The sequence below is a fragment of the Puma concolor genome, chromosome B2, assembly GCF_028749965.1.
Source record: "Puma concolor isolate L17-30 chromosome B2, mPumCon1.1.hap2, whole genome shotgun sequence".
NCBI classification, from domain to species: domain Eukaryota; kingdom Metazoa; phylum Chordata; class Mammalia; order Carnivora; family Felidae; genus Puma; species Puma concolor.
This window is the reverse complement of record NC_141671.1, coordinates 65,835,203-65,855,690: the sequence shown is the minus strand read 5'-3', so window position 1 is coordinate 65,855,690 and position 20,488 is coordinate 65,835,203. Positions and strand designations below refer to the sequence as shown.

Sequence of the window (20,488 nt, the reverse complement as noted above, 5' to 3'; positions counted from 1 at the left end):
TCAAGGGCCTTACATACTGAGCAAGAGAGAGAGAGAGAGAAAGAGAGAGACAGAATACAAATAACCAAGACAAGCATCAGAAGATCTGCAAAAGTAATGAATAGAACTAGAATTTACATAGACTAAAATCACAGCAAAGAATCTGTGGAAGAAGAGAGTCTTCAACTTTATCTAAAAGGAAAAATATTATTTGGAAAAATATGCAAATTGGGGCCAGGCATCCCACATTTTCCCACAGTGGGGATACGGTATGAACAAAGGTGAAGTAGTAGTGAGAAGAAGTTGCATAACTCAGGGGACAGTGAGTAGAGAAACTTCACCTGAAATCTAGAATCTGTGCTAAGAGCAGTGATGAATTTAAAAGATGTTTGAGTCATATTATGCTGGCAAGACTTTGGACTTGGACTTGGTGTCGAAGAGGCATTAAATACTTCTGTGGAGAGCAACGTGACATGATCAAAGCCAATCTTTATGACAAAACTTATGACAGCAGTATCTAAGAAGGTCTGGAGTTAGAGACACAATGGCAAAAGAGAGTGGAATTAATAGCTGAATGCACTGATCCAGTGTGATATGGCAAGAGCCCGGACTGGGGGCTATAGGAGTGTAGTGGGAACAAAAATTAATATTAGATATAAAAAAAAGGTTATAAAAGGATGAATGTCACTTCATTAATTAACATCAATAGAGGAAAGAATAGAAAAGAGACTTCAAGTTATATATGGATGCATAAGATGCTGAGTGAAATACCCACTAAGAAATAAACCACAACTATAAAATTAAATCTGTAGACGAACTGAACTAAAAGGTCAGACTGGTAATAGGGAGGTGAATCTGAAATCTTAACAAAAGAATTGGATGGGGGCACCTGAATGGCTCAGTTGGTTGAGTACCCCACTTCCGCTCAGGTCATGATCTCACGGTCTGTGAGTTCGAGCCCGCGTTGGGCTCTGTGCTGGCAGCTCAGAGCCTGGAGCTTGCTTCGAGTTCTGTGTCTCCCTCTCTCTCTCTGACCCTCCATGCCCCTGCTCACACCCTGCTTTCTCTCTCTCTCAAAAATAAATAAACATTAAAAAAAATTTTTAAAGAATTGGCTGGACACTAGCTAGCACTTGTCCTACCAAGGTCACTGGGAGCTGGCACTGAATTTGTGACATGCAGCCTAGAATCAGAAAGGGCTGCCCTGTAGGTGAAACAGATATGAGAAAAGCTACACCCACCAGGCCCTAGGAAAGTGCCAGACGGGAAAAGTGCTAGACTTGGAAAGCAGGGAGACAGCTTGCCAACTTCCCAGATCCATGGGTAGAAAATATTTATCTGTGAGAAATAGAGAAAGCAGGCCTGAGACACACACATGTGTTGTCTGAATTAAATCAAACCATGTAACACAGAAACCCTTTTCTGAGAAACTGGCTTAAAAACTATCTGGTACCAGTGAAAACCCTTTAGTGTATTTGCATACAACATTTGCATACACAAATCACTCTCTAAGTTTTGTCATATAACCCTAGCAGAAACTGCAATGCACACAGTAAAATGGATCACTATGGGAAAACAGCAGATGGGGAAAAACAGAAACAATGAGAATTTATACTTGTGAAACAGAAGATAACTTTTTCAAAAGCCAGAGTCAACAATGATGAGACAATCAAACTTAAATACCTAGAAAAATGGCTAAAACTCCTAAAGAGACACTTCCCATTTCTCTTACACCAGGAGAAGAGGCCTCAAAGCAAAAGAGAGCAAGAAGGAAACTAAGAAAAGGGAGAGCCAGAGAGGCACAATCCAAAATTCCATGTTTAAGTTCAGCTCAAGTCTGGCTAATCTCTGAACCACACATTATGGAACAAACAGAAAGCAGCTTACAATTAAGACTGAAGTGATATCTGAACTGTCAACCACTGTAGACATGGAAGTGTGTAATTTGAGTTTAACCAAGTCAGTTGCCTACTAAAACAAAAGCTTTGATATATTTGAATTAGTATAACAGAATCTAGAATCTACATAATATAATATTCACAATACAAAATTATTCACCATACAAGAAAGTATGACCCCTTGCCAAGGAAAAAGACAATCAAGAAATGTCAACTCTGAAAAGGAAAAAAAAATGTCAACTCTGAGATGACCCAGATGTTGGAATTATCAGGCAAGAAATGCAAAACAGCTATTACAGTTTTGCTCAGTGGGGTAAAGGAACATATTCTCATAAGTGAAAAGATAGGAAAATTAAGAAGAAATCAGAAATGGTTAAAAAATCTAAATGGAAAATTTTAAAACTGAAAAACACGATATTTGAAATTTAAAAATTTCTCAAAGAACCTAATAGCAGAATGTGAAAAACAGAGGAAAGAGTCAGTGAGCTTGAAGAAAGATCAATAAGAATCATTCAATCAAGAAAAAGAAGGAGGAGAAGGAGAAGGAGTAGAAAGGGAGGAGGAGAAGGAAGGGGAGCGTGGTGGAGGAGGAGGAAAAGAAGAAAGAGGAAGAGAAGGAGAAAAGAGAGAGAGGAAAAATATAGAGAAATTACACTAAGTAAGAACAGAGTTTTAGAGATCTGTGAGACAATTCCAAACATATCCATATAGGTAGTTAGAGTCCAAGAAGGAGAAGGGATAGAGAATGGAGCTGGGAAAAAAATTGTAGAAATCGTACCTGCAAAAATTGGTGAAATCCATAAATTTACATATCCATGCAGTTCAGAAAACTCCAAACAGGATTAGTTAGAAAAAGACCATGGCTAAGTATGTCAGGGTGAGACTACTAAAAACCAAAGATAAAAGAAAATATTGAAAATGGTCAGAGAAAAATGACACATTATATACAGATTCAAATGGCCACACAGTTCTCATCAGAAATCATGGTGCCTGGAAAACAATAAAATAATATCCTTAGTGCACAGAAAGAAAATAAACTAGTGATCCAGAATTCTATATCCAGCAAAAAATATTCATCAATAATTAAGGTAAAATAAAGACATTTTCAGATTTTAAAACAAACAAGCAAAACTCTAAGGGAACTGATTGCCTCTAGATCTGTACTACAAGAAATACTAAAGGAAATCCATCAGGCTAAAGAGAAATAACACCAGAGAGAAATTCAAAAGTAGACTTCAAGACAAGCAGTGCTATTAAATATAAAGAGAAACATTTTATAATAAGAAAATATTCCATTCATTAGGAAAACACAGCAATCATAAAGGTGTATTGCCTAATAACAGAGCCTCAAAAATATATGAAGCCAAAATTGATAGAATTAGAGTAATAACGGAGAATTTTATACCCTTATCTGAATAACTTATAGAAAAACTAGTCTAAAAAAGCAGCAAAGACACAGATCTTATAAAACACTACTATGTTGATCTAATTGATATGTATACATTATTATATTCAGAAAATTCTCTTCATGAATGACACAGAACAGTATATACTCTATGATTCCATTTATATACAATGCAAATAAATCTGTAGTGACAAAAAACAAAGCAATAGTTGCTTGGGAGTAGAGACAGACAGAGGAATGGAATGCAAAGGAGCATAAGAAATCTTTTAGAGTTGATAAATTGCTGTATCAATTTTTGATGGTTTCATGAATGTACACAACTATGAAAACTCATTGAGCCATGTGTTGACTGAAGGTAGTTTATGGTACACAAAATATTCTTCAATAAAAGTGATAAGAAAAATATAAAATTGAATACCTGTAATTTAAAAAGGCATAAATAGTATGATCCCATTTTTCTAACATTTTAAAATTTGTCTTTCTATTGTTTTATGCATGGAGAGAGTTCCTGAGTAATACTCAAATGTTTATAATGGTGAATTGAGGGAGCCAGAAGGTTGGGAGTATGATTTTTTTTCTTTTTATATTGCTTCAATTTCTTTTTATAATGACCATATGTCATTTTTGCAAAACCCATAAATTAATTTTTAAAAGTGAATTGTTTTTGAAGAAATGAAAACACCATGATAGAACACTTCTTTTAAAACAAAGAGCAATAGAAGCAAAAAAAAATTATAGCATGATTGTGGGACACATCAGAAAAGGGGAAGAGTTTTCATGAAAGGGAAGAATCTGTAAATATGTAACACAGAGAGGTGGAGGAACCTTGTGCTTTTCCCCTTACAGTTCCCTGAGCTTTATTTTCCTGATTAGAAGTTAATCAACCTGTGAAATAAATTCATGCCAATATGCAAATAGGCATTAAGATTTTCAATTAGCCAATGTCAAATTTTCCCTTAGCTGAAGCCAAGGAGATACCATGCCTCATTCCAAAAAAAGGGTAGTAATGTTGCAAAATAGATAATATGAGGCTACAAAATATGGTATCACATAGGTAATCAAAAGATATAATTTTAGTAAACAAATGAATAGATGAATGAAGACAGGATAGCTGTCCAGTATAATTTATACTCCATCAGGGGTTGCATGTTCTACCACAGCATATGTCTAGCCACCTTTCAAGTCCTTTAAATCTGTGGTGATGCAAGATCACTTTCTCAAATGATAGGTTCATATATACAGCACCTCATTATACTGCAGGTGAGATTTTATACTTCAGTGCATATCATGACACCTGTCTATAGTAAGGGACATACAACTTTATAACCATCAAGTTGGAAATCCTGGATAAGATTCTAGTCTCTCAGCAGTTCCTGAAACTGAATTATAATAACCAACAGTAGTAACTAGGCTTCCAAGAAATACATTATCCACCAGGAATAGTTTGCCTTTTGAAGTTTCCTAATCATCCCCTCTTCAGGTTTTGTTTTATATATGAACAAAAATATGAATCAATGATAGAAAATTTAAAGCCTCACGTCCATGAAATGATAAAAAGTTCAATGAAAAATCTGAGTATTATGTTTATAAATAATGTCATAAATATCCAGATGTTTAAGTAATTGGTGGTTTTTAACTGCATTTTTTTTTTTTTGCAGTTTTATCCAGGAATTGGTAATTCTTAAAAGCCCCTGTGGGTATATATTTTTGTGTTTTTTCAAAATAATCTATTTTTATGACATTATTTTTGGCCTAAACTTGAAGCAGTTGGTGCTGTTGCTATTAGCAACAAAAAGAAGACATAACTCAAGCAGTATCCATAAGACCAATCTAACAGAATGATGGGTCACACTCATGACCCAGGAATCCTCATTTAAGGTTCAAAGCTTTGAGGACCATACTATTTTAAGCCATACCATGGATGCTATAGGGATCTAATAGTAAAGCCTCATAGTAAGTATCTATCTTTAAAAGGAAAGAAAAAAAGTATGGTTTTTAGTTGTCGTAACATAGAGATCTTTGGTTGCATAACTAAGAAGTTTAAAAAAAAAAAAAAACCTTGTGTCCCACTCCTAGAAATTCTGATTTACTTGTTATGAGATGTGCCTGGGCATTAGGATTTCTAAAGATTTTAATATGATTTTAATATGCAGCCAAGTATGAGAACTTCTGAACTGGAGTATCTTGAAATCTTCCCATTCAACAGCTGAGTGACTTTTCTGGCATGAACAAAAAGGAAATCTGTTTTTCCTAACAATTACGTGTAACTTTAACTTTATCCTGAGGTATTGTTATTCAACTGGCAAGAAAGAAATAGTGACTCAAGTTTGGTGACAAACTGCAAAATTCTATAAGGGCTGTAGAGTAAGTCATTGAAATGTTTAAGAAATTATACGTTTTCCTTAAAAAGATCACAAAGCAAAGACTTGCCATGTCCACCATTCATATTTGACTTAAAAATATTTAAACTTCAATATTCTATATTGCAATAAAAAATATGTTCCTGAAGTCAAAGTATGCATATATGTATAAAGAATGATAAATATGTGTGTATCAATCACTCACATGTCCTATCCTCAAGAAATAACACTTAGAATTCATTCTCAGCTTTTCAGAAATAAATGTTTATCCTCAAGTTTAGTTTTATATATACATATATATACACATATATTACTATATGTAATATATAAATATATATATTTAATATGACAGTAATGTGCACACATGAAATAAAAGTTTTGAAATGGCCTAGAACCATTATAATACATTCTTTTATCATTATCAAATTTTTCAAACATTCACTGATGTCTAAAGAATAATTTAAAATACAACCACCACCTAGAGTTAACATATTTTTAATTAAGAAGCTTTAATTTTTAGAGCAGTTTTAAGTTCACAGCAAAACTGAGCAGAAAATACAGAGTTCTCATACACTCCCTGCCACCTCACATGCACAACCCACCCCCACTTCCAACATCTTGCACTAGCGTGGGACACTTGTTATAATCAATGAACCTACAACAATGCATCATGATCACCCAGAGTCCGCAGTTTACATTAGAGTTCATTCCTGGTGGTGTACATTCTTAACCTATTATTCTACCATATTTGCTTAGCGTTTTTTTAGTTTTAAGAAATAAAATATTACCTATCCAATTAAAGCCCTTTTGTGTCTTCCTAGACCTCTCTTTTCTTTTTGCACATAGATGTGCACTTCTGTGCTCTCTCTCACACACACACACACACACACACACACACACACACACACAGCTACCTATTTCCTTCACAATCTTTGTAGAGAAAGGTAAACAACATCTTAAGTTTTATGGGTGTCCTATCACCCCATATTTTAAAAAATAACTTTACTAGGTATGTATCGTATAGTATAGCATTTTGATTTCTTAAACTTTTAGTTGACTTTCTCAATTAAATGTGTTCAAAGTTGACATAAAAGAAATCACACTGTATACATAATTTTGCAACCTACTTTTTTTACCTGACATATTTTCATGATAAATTCATGCAGATAAATGTAAATCTAGTTTATTTAAACTTCTATACAAATGTGTATTCTGATTTATCAGAATCTATTGATTTTTCTGCTGATGGATATTTACATTTTTGCTTTATTTGCATTTATAACAATACCACATACACACATATGCACATTTCTAGTGCATTTATTTGTTCAAGTGCCAGAATTTCACTAGATTATAAACAACTGGGGGTAGAATTCTAAGATTTTAATATATACCTACCTTTGGTTTCTTCAGGTATTGCCATATTGTTCTCTAATGTGGTTATACCAATTTATGCTGTTACCAACAGCTGGCATTGTTAAAATTTTAATTTTGGTCTTTCTGATAGCTTGAAGAGTAAATCTTATTGTAACTTGCATATCTTTATGATTCAAGCTGAATATCTTTTCAAATGACTGTTAGCCATTCAAGTGTCTTCTTTTAAAAACTGCCCTATCCAACTTTGCTCATTTTTCAGTTGGGTTTTAAATATTTTTCTCATTAATTATAGGAGTGTAGGAGTTCCTCATGATTTTCTCTCATGTGTTTCAAGTATCTTTCCTGGTCAATGGTTTTTTAACTTTGCCTATGGTTTCTTACACCACACAAATTACTTATTTTATAATCTTTAAAAATGTTTGTTTATTTTTGAGAGAGAGAGCAAGAGAGAGCACACATGTGCAAGTGGGGGAGGAGTACAGAGAGAGGGAGTAAGAATCCTAAGCAGGTTCTGCACCGTCAGCACAGAGCTCAATGTGGGGTTCTAACTCACAAACCATGAGATCATAACCTGAGCCAAAATCAAGAGTCAAAGGCTTAACTGACTGAGCTACTGAGGAGCTCCAAATTTTTAACTTTAATATATAACATTTATCAATCTTTTGCTTTATGGTTTATGATGTTTGTGTCTGCATTTAGGTTTATTCCCACAATATAGAAATGTAATTATCTGGTAAAAATGCTTAAACACATTTTGAAGGTCTTAATAAAAAATGGCCATATTATTTTCCAAAATTGTTGAAGAGTTAATACACCTGCCATCACTGTGTAAGAGCAACTGATTTACTATGTTCTTGTGATACTTAATTTTATGTCAACTTGGCTAGGCCATGGCACTCAAATATCTGGTCAAACATATTTGGAAGTTACTGTGAGGGTATTTTTTACATGACATTAACATTTAAATCAGTAGCTTTGAGTAAATAGATTACTATTCACAATGTTGGTGGTCCTCATTCAATGGATTAAAAGTTTTAAGAAAAAAACTGATCTTTCCCCAGGAAGAGGAAATTCTTCCAGCAGATTGCCTTCAGACTCAACCTGCAACATCAACTCTTCCTTGGGTCTCTAGTCCACCAGCCTAACCTGCAGATTTTGGCTTGCCAGTCTCTACAATCACCTTGAACCAATTGCTAAAATAAGTCTTTCTCTATACACATGCTGGTTCCCGTTCTCTAGAGAACTCTGACTAATCCTGTTATACAAGTCTTATTTTCCATGTAAGTTAGATATATACGTGGCCCAGTGTCACTCACAGTTAATATGAGATTTCAGGCTTTCTGATTTGTTTGCTATCAGGAACACTTTTTATTTCAGGTTTAGTTGTCTCTTCCTTCTGTTCTTTTTATCACCATATTTGTCTTTGCCTTAACTTGGTTGACATTTCCTTTGGATGGACTTTTTATGAAATGTCCCCATTCATAAAGATTTTGTACTATCACTACCAAATCTCCTTATATTACTCTGAATTATAAAATCACTGGCATATGCAATCAAATTGCTGGAACACATTTTATGTTTTCTAATTTTCCAGTAATCTAATGATAGTGTTTATTTAAAATAGTACCTTATGAATGAAAAAACAATTTCTAATTATTTAACCTAACATGTCTGGGAATGTGGTTCAAGGGAGAATTTTGACATTAGTAAGACAGCAATATATTTTTTAAAGGTATCAAATATATCAAAAAAAAGTATTTAACAAACAGCTTCTGTAACATTTGTATATAGCTATATCTCTGGGAATGTGTAGAACAAAATCATTCCCTGATCTATATAAACTACTTCCAATTTCAATTTGATGCTTTCTTTAAAATATAGTTTAAAAAGCATAATGAACTTGCAATAAATGATCTCATGGACTGAAAAGGGGAAACTTGCTATTGTTCCAACTTCCACAGTAACCAAACCAGCCTTATTCACATTCTACATCAAGAGCCAAATGCCATTCATGAGACAAAATAATTGCTGATAGCAACAGAAATATTTTTAAACTACCCTCTTTTTTTATTCACATCTGTTCCGTGTTTGAATGAATTTTTGTTTTGTTTTAGAAAATGTGCATAACTGTATATTAAGTAGCTAAGATCTACGTGTGTGAATGAGTGAGAACAGCTGACACAGAGTATATCACAGGACTGTAACATAATATGACTGCTGTGACCCATGATGGTCTTTCCCTGTGGGATAAAGTGTAATAGAACTCTTTATTGGTTTCCCAAACATAAACAGTACACAGACTTGTGTGCCTTTTCATTTTCAAATCATGACGTGTTATTCTTAGAAGCAAATGCTGGCATTAAAAATAGATACTTAATTCCCAAGTACAAGATTTTATAGTACAACAGTGAAAACTGCCTTTTGATTTTAATATTTACATGAACCAAATTTCCTATGTGGAAAGAATGTAACAATTGAGAAATAAGCTTTTTATTGTTATCTTCATGAAGCAATAACTGTAACTTAGGTTCAGAAAACTCTTAAAAGTCTTCATAAAACACAATAATTAAGAGAAAGGAGCCTTTCTATAATTGTAATCCTAAACACATTTCTTTCTCTGAAGAAAAGAAATTTGTTTCTCTGAAGATTACTTTCTCCTTTAAGAAATAAGGCTTGGGGCGCCTGGGTGGCGCAGTCGGTTAAGCGTCCGACTTCAGCCAGGTCACGATCTCGCGGTCCGCGAGTTCGAGCCCCGCGTCAGGCTCTGGGCTGATGGCTCAGAGCCTGGAGCCTGTTTCCGATTCTGTGTCTCCCTCTCTCTCTGCCCCTCCCCCGTTCATGCTCTGTCTCTCTCTGTCCCCAAAATAAATAAACGTTGAAAAAAAAAATAAAAAAAAAAAAAAAAAAAAGAAATAAGGCTTAATGCTGGACTCAGACTCTACTAGTCTACTGCCGCTAGGGATGATGTACTTGCATAGAGCAATTAATAAGGCTTTTTTTTTTTTTACCATCAGGGACTCCTTCTGAATCACGAGTTCATCCCATCAGCCAGGTTTGTGCCAACATTTGCTGCCTTTCTCAAGAAGAAATGCTCTTATGAACTTGAGTGAGGTCATTAGTAGTAAGAATGTCTTGAAGCTGTAAAATGCTGAACACTTTTAAAAGGAATTTCCCACACAGTGTTTCATTTCAAAAGGATAGATTCAATTATTGTCTTTCCTCCCTCCCTCCCTCCCTCCCTCCCTTCCTTCCTTCCTTCCTTCCTTCCAAAAAAAAATTAAGCCAAGGGTGGTTTCCCAACCACAAGTCTCACAGCTCAAGCTGCCTTTGATTCCACTTTCCCTCACATTCTAAACCCAACCCATAAGCAAGTCTTGTCAGCCCTATCTTCTAAATATATCCCAAATCCAGCTAGTTCTTCCACTTCCACCACTGCCATCCTAATGGATGACGTGATTTATTCCTCTTCAACACAACTGCAATTGTGCCTCTACTTGGTATGGCCTCTAATTGGTATTCCTGAGTGCATTCCCACTCACAACTATCCAGTGTCCACACAGCAATTGGAGATCTTTCTATGGTGTGAATCAGAACATGGTTCTCTTCTCTATATATCCTCAATGGCTTCCCATGACCTTCAAGGCTTCTGGTGATTTGGTCCTGCCTATATCTCTTGCTTCATCTTCCTCAATTTTCTCCCTAATTGACTACACTTTAACCAAATTGACTTTCTTTCAGTCTTTCAAACATGCCAAACTTTTTCCTGACTTGGGGCCTTTGCACCTATTGCTGCCTCTTTTGGAGTTTCTATCCTCCCAGATCTCCATGGCTGACTCTTTATGAACAATGATGCCTCAACTCAAATATTACTTCCTCAAAGAGGCCTTCCCTTCCCACCCTTAGCTAAGCAGCCCCTCCACCATCCTTCTATCATATTGCCCCATTTTATCATCTCTGATCTTCGAAATTGTTTTATTACTTTATGTGTTTATTTTATCACGCCTTCTAATACTAGCTACCAATTTCTGCATGATAAATTACACAAAACTTAGCAACTTAAAACAACAAACATTTACTATCTCATACAGATTTTATGAGTTAGGAATTTGGGAATGGCCTAGCTAGTATTCTGGCTCAGGGTCTCACATGAAGTTGCTGTTAAATGTCAGCCAGGGCTGCAGTCATCTAAAAGTTTGACTAGAGTTGGAAAATCTGATTTCAAGATGCTGACACACATAATTGGCAGATTTTTGCTGGTTATCAGGCAGAAGTCTCAATTCCTATAATGGAATTGCCATAAGGCTGCTGGAGTGTCCATACAAAATGGTAACTGGATTCTCCAAAAGCAAGTAATCCAAAAGAGAACAGAAACCACACTGTACTTTATGACCGAGGTTTAGAGGTAACACACAGCTATCCAGCAATATCCTATTGATTACATACATAATCCATATTCAATATGAGAAGGGACTGGACAAGGGCATAAATAACAGAAGGCAAAAAAATCATTAACAATCCCTCTTGAAGGCTACTGCACCCTGGATATCACACATTTTCCCTGTTTAGCAATATCCTCTGTTACCAGGGAAGTACCTAACACTCAACGAATGTTTGATCAATAGTAAGTAGACTAACTGATTAGTGACAGAATTGTAATATGTATGTTTCTGAGTTTGTGTTTGTGCATAAGTGTGTGTAAAAAAATCCTAACTGGAAGTCAAGGAACTGGGCTCCTTTCTAGCTTTGGCCCAACTTCACCATATAATCTTGGAAAAATCACTTCATCTCCATGACCTTTAATAGTGTTATCTATAAAATAGAAATAATACCTATCCTGACTTATTTGCATATTTGTTGTAAACTTACGTAACAGAAAATTAATTCAACTGGAGTTTAGAAAACCAAGATCTAGATTCAAATCATTGGGATTTTAAATTATGTTACATTAGTCCCAACCCTCCATTTCTTCTTTGCTAGAACAAATAGGTTAAATTACATAACCTATAATGCTCTTCCAATTCTCAGATTCTCAGTTTTTATGGCTAAAGCAGAAAATACATTATGTTAACTTCAAGGCACTTTAAGAAACAGTATTGTGTGGGAACACTTTTTTTTTTTTTTTTTTTTTTTGCCAAAAGAGTCAAAATACAAGTCAACTTGTCACTGAAGCAGCTGGAAGGTGTTTTGATTTGGGAGATGAGGCAGGCCAGCATGGTAATGCCATCCTTTGTTAGAAAGGGCCCATGGGACAGTTGGAGGTGAGATTGGCCATCACTTGAAACCCTCACTTGAGTGAATTATGCAGCTGCTATCACTTCTCAGGCTCCATTTCAGCCTAAATTTGCCATTGGCCTTTGAGGTTTCTGACTTGAGGGCCCAAAGAATTCAAGAAAGTATGAGGAAAAGTTTTTTCACCAAGTCCCAAGAGGGCACCCTTGCTCCTTTCTAGAAATGAAGGGGAAAATGGCCCAACTACAGGTCAGCCTTAATATATATTATTGTGCACACTATAAATACCCACTTTTATTTTGGAATTCTAGTCAGCCGCCCTCAGTCCCTGCATGTACTCACAGATCTCAGCCAGGAACAATTTGCTCCCTCAAAATTGTAAGAAATCTCCTAGAAGCCACCAAATCACTAAATATTAAGACTTCTAGCTCACAGGATTTCATTTAAAGTCCTCAATTACTTTTGTTTTAAAACTTGTTTATTATATGTCAGTAGGAATTGAGGATAACAGCTACCCATATTTGTACTTCAGCCATGTTTGTTTCTTCAACACCATTTTGAAAACTAAGATTTGTATGTAGGTTTTATAAAAACAATTTGTTGGTTTGGCATAGAGACAGTTTAATTTTTTAATCTCTCATTTATTGCTTTTCTTACTAAAAACTGCTTTAATTTTGGGCAGTCATAACCCACTTGATCCTCACAGTAAACAATACAATTAGCAGCCTGGGGGTGGGGGATGAGGGTTTGTGTTTTGGTTTACATTGTGACAGAAATGGAAATGCCTGAAGGAATTTTAATGTTTGTATCTTATAAGAATACCACATTTCCCATGCTTCTAAGAACTCAGAAATATCTCTCATTTGTGTTTAGAATAAAAGCTGGGGTGTAACATTCTGAATGATGATGTAACTGATATATTTGAACAAACATCTGTAGGCAAGACAAACTGCCATTGATTTGTTTGTGGAACTGGACCATTTAAAATTAAGTATGAAGATCTTAGCTGCTTATTTGTCAGCATTCTTACAAGTTAGTCAGTTTACAATAAGCCCAATACATCCAAGCATATTAGCACAGCTCTGGGCCTAGAACCCTACAAAAACATTAAGATTCAAAGCAATACAGAACAATGCTACCAATTGCATTGCATTACCCATCTTGAATTTTTGATGCTTAATCCCTCAAAGCCACCTTGAACCATGTGCTGCAGCCACCAAGGGTGTTGAATGAAAAAAATCTGAAGGGATTAAGGAGTCATTTCCACTAGAGAGAAACACATTTTCTCAACTGTTCTGGTTTCAATGAGGAGGGATTTTCCCTAAACCCTCCTGTCCTCTTCCCTCCTCTTCACTCCCTTCTCCCTGAGGGAAGTAGAGTAATTTATTAGGTGGGAATTTAATAATAAATTTGGCATGTTCAGTTCAGTTCTACCCTTTATCATATTTGGGGGAGAGGCCCTCTGTAACTCAATCCATAAACCCTACCTGGCAGGCCCCCATAGCTAGGCAGACCCAGCTGGCTTTAGCATTGCATTTACGGTGGGTAAATCTCTCTGATGATCAGTTAGTAAGACTATCTCTCATAAAGTACAGCCTTCAACTTTGGTAATATGTTGGGTTTCTACTTGTCGATCTTTATCTTCTCAAGACTCCAGAAGTTTCCAACAAACCAATTAATTACCTAATTAACAGAAATGTCCTGGTAAATTTCCATACACCTGCACAGCCCCCATACCAAGTCCATACTTGCAGCAATACACCAGGTTTGAAAAAATATACATGCTAAGCAAGTAGTTAAGGGTAAGACAGGAAAATGCCTTTGATACCATATTAAGTGAAACAAGTAATGTAAAATTTCTGTATTTTTTTTTTTTAATTTTTTTTTTCAACGTTTATTTATTTTTGGGACAGAGACAGAGCATGAACGGGGGAGGGGCAGAGAGAGAGAGGGAGACACAGAATCAGAAACAGGCTCCAGGCTCTGAGCCATCAGCCATCAGCCCAGAGCCTGACGCGGGGCTCGAACTCCCGGACCGCGAGATCGTGACCTGGTTGAAGTCGGACGCTTAACCGACTGCGCCACCCAGGCGCCCCTAAAATTTCTGTATTTTAAACACTGCATTAAGTGTTCACGTAAGTCAATTTTTGTGCATATTTGTGAATATTTTTATTGACTTTTATAAAAGATTTCTTTCATGTTTTAATTAGTTCTCTCACTACTGAAATATGCTATATCACCAATAAATGTCCTAAGCAAAGACCTCTTGTTTAGCATAAAACTACAGCAATTTTTCTATAAAATATATGGCTTCTCTTTTTATAATTACTTGAATTTAGATTATTAAATGGACACTTAGAAGTGAGGTGAAAATTTTACATTGCCCAGGAGCCAATTTAGAAAAACAAAGTACTGGGGCGCCTGGGTGGCGCAGTCGGCTAAGCGTCCGACTTCAGCCAGGTCACGATCTCGCGCTCCGTGAGTTCGAGCCCCGCGTCAGGCTCTGGGCTGATGGCTCAGAGCCTGGAGCCTGTTTCCGATTCTGTGTCTCCCTCTCTCTCTGCCCCTCGCCCGTTCATGCTCTGTCTCTCTCTGTCCCAAAAATAAAATAAACGTTGAAAAAAAAAATTAAAAAAAAAAAAAAAAAAGAAAAACAAAGTACTTGCAGACAGCAAAATAGTTTTTTTGTAATATGGGAATACATTACCTACAGCTATGCATTTATTTATATTATCCAGTAACCTTGAAGGGAATGAACCTGCTGCTAGTCTTTCTTGATTTTCTGTGTATCTTTCACTTCTTCACCCTACACTTCGTCCTATGCTTTGAAATCATGGTCAAAATGTCCACTTCCCTAGTAACAGCCACTGTCAGGGACTCCAAGTTGCACTGGACAGCAGTAGACTGGGATTGCACAAATCACTGAGGACTTCCTCAATTCAGGTCCATGAGAATATTTTTGCTTTATATTCTTGTAGTTAGATTGGCATCTAGATCATGAAGCTAGGAGAATCACGTGTATTGCATTAAGGGTGGACTGTTCATGGTATTACATTGAAATGAACAGAAAGCTCTTATTTTCTGAAGTAAATTTTATGTTACTAGGCTTTTAAGTGTTTCTACTAAGGTCTAAATTTATTAATAATTTTACATTTTTAGCCTGTCCATATGCTAGTTATAAATGTTCAATCTCTTTTAGTATCTATATATATATATATATATATATATGTATATATATATATATATATATCTTGAATCCCTGTGTGTAGTGGAGTGTGTGTGTGTGTAAGTGTAAGGAACAGGTATGAATTTGGGATATTCTAATTCACACTTACCTGAAATGCCTATATCAGAGCCTTTTCAGCTTCACCCCAAATCCACCTGGGCATCTAAATTTACTCTTCAGGCTTTGCTTAAGAATCATGAGATACTCATCATTTGCTTTCATAGCACCCCTGTCTTTTGAGTTTCTCAGATAACCAGCTTGATTCATGCCTTAAAAGCCACTGCAGGGGCGCCTGGGTGGCGCAGTCGGTTAAGCGTCCGACTTCAGCCAGGTCACGATCTCGCGGTCCGTGAGTTCGAGCCTCGCCTCAGGCTCTGGGCGGATGGCTCAGAGCCTGGAGCCTGTTTCTGATTCTGTGTCTCCCTCTCTCTCTGCCCCTCCCCCGTTCATGCTCTGTCTCTCTCTGTCCCAAAAATAAATAAACGTTGAAAAAAAAAATTAAAAAAAAAAAAAAAAAAGCCACTGCAGCTCTCCTCCTCCTCTTAACTTCAGGATATAACAAGGAAGCATGATAGATCTTCACCTCTGTTTAATTGTCTTCCTCTGAAACTACTTAAGGATTTTGAAATTACAACAGAGACCAGGAAGAAATCTTTAACATGATTTGTTTCAAGGGGAAATGAACAGGATGTGGCAGGACCTAGCATGAAATGGAATGAAAGGGGAAATGAACAAATGAGGACGTCCTCTGGATTAAGCAGTGAAAAAAAAAATGAGGTGATGAAGATGTTTCATCAGAGAGTTAAATGATTTTTAATTTCCTTGGACTCTAAGAGAAAACACAAAGCCGTTATCCATTTGGTTCACTGTGCCAAGATTTGCATTTATTTCCTTCAATGATTATTATTTCTTATGAAAGGATTATTAAAACAACATTAAAGGAATTCCTAAACATGAAAAACACTGTTTCCCATTATCCTAACACTCTGCACTTTTTTGTCACTATCGTTAGCCATCATCTTCCACCCTCAGACCAGATCAAGTGCCTGTTTAAAGCTCCCTGTATTTGTTTTTCACGAATTTAGCCCAGCAGAGCTTAGATATTTTCCTCTCAATTTCATTCCCAGCATTTACCATAGTGTGTAACACATTGTACATGTTTAATACATTTTTGAATAAAAATGAATAAATATTCCTCTTAATTATTCATCCTTGAAACTCCTACATCTTCAGCTTTCCCCAACAAACTGATTTTCCTTAGTGCCAAGACCTCACCTGCTCATGCAGGAGTTCCTGGTTCCTAAATACTTAGATTCCCAATTCTCCCTGGTCTCTGCTGCTCCAAGGGGCAATTCTCAGCCAATCATACCAACCCCAGGACTCTAAATGCCACCTGGAGGGAGAAAAACTGATCCTCCTTCTCTCCCTCCCCTACCCCTCCTTGCTCCACAGCAAGACCACTCGGGCTCCAAAATGCTACAAAGCTTAACAGGTACACGGTCCACCTCTACCCCATGGTAAACATGTGTTGGCAGATATGAGTTAATTAATGAGCCTCTTATGAGTCAATCAGTGCAAATTCCAGCAGGAGAATGGTGTGTTCTAGCCTCACTTCCAGCTTTTACACCTATGTGTTTACGAAACCAGTTCACTCAACAAGTCTGGTCTTGATAGGGACATACATAACATGCCGGTTTTGAGGGGAGGTGTTTTTATTTTGTTTTGTTTCTTTCCTATTATTGTATCTAACCATAATCTATACAATTTCCTTTTTAAGCCCATGTATCTCTAGAAAATCCTTGTAGCTTTCTGGTCCCTTTCAGATAGTAAAAGAGCATCATTCAGTTCTTCTCACTTAAAATTCTACTCATATTTTCCCTTCCCCACAGGTCAGGTTCAGTCTTTGGCCTGTGGGATCTGTAGTTCTTAAGAGGCATGGTCTTCTCTTTTACTCCTCCCAACTATTTTCCTATGAACTGTCATATGGGAAGAAGAAATAGAGAAAAATGGCTGGGGTTCAGCATAGTTGGTTGCTTGTTAATGGGAGAAGGTAACCCTCAAATCTACTCTTTGAAGTCTCTATCAACATGATGGCTTCTGAAGAGATGCTGTGCATGATTTCTTAGGGGTACTCTTCATCTTCAGCTTGATATCTTCCTTTACTGAGGAAACTTCCAGAAAGGGTCAACCATATCCCCCTTTTGGCTACACCAGCAATCTCTGTCTTCAGACTTCTATCTGAGTGGGGAATCCTCTTGCCTGGCCAGCAGCTGCCTGAGCAGCTCCATGTCCCTGACTCTTCTCCAACCTCTATGTACCTTCTTACAGAGCCAAAGGAACTCCTGAGGTGGCCGCATGGGCCCTCTGATGGATTAGGAGCATTTCCCCATTTTCTTCCCATGTATCCAAAACCAAGGATGCCACACACTTCATGATTCAGTTGCTTCAGTGAGGTTTCTGCCTGATGAAATCACCAGGTGAGAAAAAGACAACAGTCTTCACATTCACATTTAGCCCCCTAACTGTGGTGTATATATATATCAAGATCTCCCAATTTCTCCCTCATCTTCTGTCTCAGGGGTTCCACCAGCATGGCTCTGCCAGCTCTGCAGCTCAATAAGCATTCAATCAAAATTGAAATGCCTGCTGTCTCCTTCCAATTCAGTTTCCTCTTCAAAACTTTCTCCCTCTTGCCTACTTGAGAAAAAGAGCTACCAATCTATGAAAATGTATTGTCCTCTCTTTCAGAGTGAACATGTATCCCTGGGAGACCTGGACCCAGACAAAGACTATGTTTCCCAGCCCCACTGACATGTAGGTGAGTCTATATATGACTTGGTTTACCAACAGAGTGAGAATAGAGGTCACAGATCACCTCCAGGCCCAAGATTTTAGGAAACTAGTGACTTCTTGCTTTCTCTTCCTCATTCTGTCAGTTAGCTGCGATGAACTTTGATGCCTTGCAAGATGGTCAAGATACAGCATACAAGGAGCTTTGGTTCGTAAATGACCACAGAGGGAAGCCACCCTCTGACCATGTAACACACACATAGAAAAAAAAAAAACCCACTATTGTGTTAATAAGCCTACTCTGCATCCTATCACAGTATCCAGAATAATCCTAACCATATCCTAATATGTCTGTGAGAGAAGATGAAGAGTTTTGAGATGGTCGCCCGAGCTTGCAAGGCCAGTTCTGCCACCAGTTCTGCCACCTTTAAATGAGCTCTAGAGATGCTTACTCTGCCTACTCCCATCCCTTTCCCAAACTTTTATCAGTGTCTCTGAACATAGCTTAGGTACCATGGCTCTCATCATGTCTATTTGGTGAACTTCCCAATGGCAATATGCCACCCCTGTTCCATGCCCTCTTCATCCTCCCTTGTCTATATTTATTGTGAGTCTCAGTGACTTGGACCAATGATAAACATATTCAACCCTGCCACCCTAGGAAAGGTATTCAAATTCTCATGGAAATAGAATCCTCAATAGCACTGCCCCCTTTGTCAGTTCATCCCCCAAAATGAATAATATTCACCGATCAACCTGAATTCAAAATAGCTACACAGCTAACCTTACTCTGGAGTATGGTTGGGATTTGTAACGTCAAAGTAAACACTGTGCTCTGCTCTCTTTTTTTGCCATTTTTTCATGCTAATCTTCCACGTGTCAACCTTGGATTTCTATTTTTTATTTTAATAGTTGTATGAGATTACGTTACACAAATAAAAATAACTTATTTAACTATTCTTTTCTTGATGAACATTTATAATTTTCTTTTGTACAACTTCAGTTTATTTTCAGTAAGAAAAAAAACTGCTACTATGGTATCTTCAAAAAGACAAATCATTAAAATATAATGAATCCTGGCCTCTAGGAAAAAATTTACCTCTATGAAGTAGTAATTTCCTATGGGATCTCAGAGTTTCAGCTAGTGGCTTCCAGACCACAAACTGTAACCAAACTGTAAAACTATGTGTGGTATGTTAAAAGTTACCTATTTGTTAATAATAAACTTATGAACAAGAATCTTTCAAACTGTTCACTTGGGAGTTCAGGACCCATGAAAAGTCCAATAGTTGTGAAAATTGCTCAGTAATCTAAGTACTCCTAGAATTTTCAAAGTGTATTATGATGTTGGTTTTTAACCTTAACTTTGGAAAAGAGGTAATGATGATGGTTTTTGTACTCTGTTATCATTACCACCTAAGAGGACTGACTCTCTCCCCAAAAGGTTGAATGACTGAGGAGCCTAAATAAACACAGCAGGAGATTCAGCAATGAGAGGTTTCACTGAATGCAGACACAGAGCCTTTTAGTCCAAGGCTGGGGTGTGGAGGCCTCATGCAACAGAGGAGAAAAAAGAAAAAGATGAATCGTCCATGAATCACATCTTGAAAACAGTGCTCTAGGAATCCAGAAGTTATAGCTGGAAAAGCAATGCTGAGGACAAAGTCCAGTGTGAAAGGTGAGGGTGAAGATGGAAGAACATTTAATGGGGTCAGAATTCCAAAGGATGGGCAATTAACCAGGACATAATGTTCAGAACAAGTATAAGAAGTAAATTTAAAGTTGGTGCAGCCACTTAAAAGGGTCATGGCCTGGCACTCTATCAACAAAGATAATTACAGATCAATGACAACCGATTCACATAATAACAACCTGAAGGTGATATAAGACCTGAAAATGCTTTCAAATGATCAAAAATATTTCATCCAATCTAAGATGTTATCTTGTGTAAGATACATTTGAATGCTTTAAATGAAATCTTAATATGAAGAAAATGTAAAAACTATAAAAATAAAAATGGAAGAATATGTAGAAGAATATTTGTATAATTTTGGTCAAGGGAGAGATCTTAAGATCGATAAGAAATCTAGAAAGAAAATACAATTATATTTACATTAGAATATACTACATTGGAATACACAGAATATACATATAAATTTTTTTCTATAATCCCTAAAACCATGATATGTATTGTTTTAGTTAGACAAGGCTAGACCACAATAAC

At 36.7% G+C, this 20,488-nt stretch overlaps 1 long non-coding RNA gene across 2 annotated transcripts in view; it reads left to right on the top strand.

Moving 5' to 3' along the window:
• Positions 1 to 20,271, top strand: part of LOC147581022 (uncharacterized) — a 79,790-nt gene extending 59,519 nt beyond the window's left edge. Inside the window, exons 4-6 of one of the 2 annotated variants that reach the window (XR_015251321.1) lie at positions 10,034 to 10,071; positions 18,223 to 18,292; positions 19,709 to 20,271. This is a non-coding gene — a long non-coding RNA (uncharacterized LOC147581022). Of the gene's footprint in view, positions 1 to 10,033; positions 10,072 to 18,222; positions 18,293 to 18,410; positions 19,219 to 19,708 lie in introns of those variants that run through there. The other variant, XR_015251322.1, reaches the window with a different exon arrangement.
• The last annotated feature ends 217 nt before the right edge of the window (positions 20,272 to 20,488 follow it).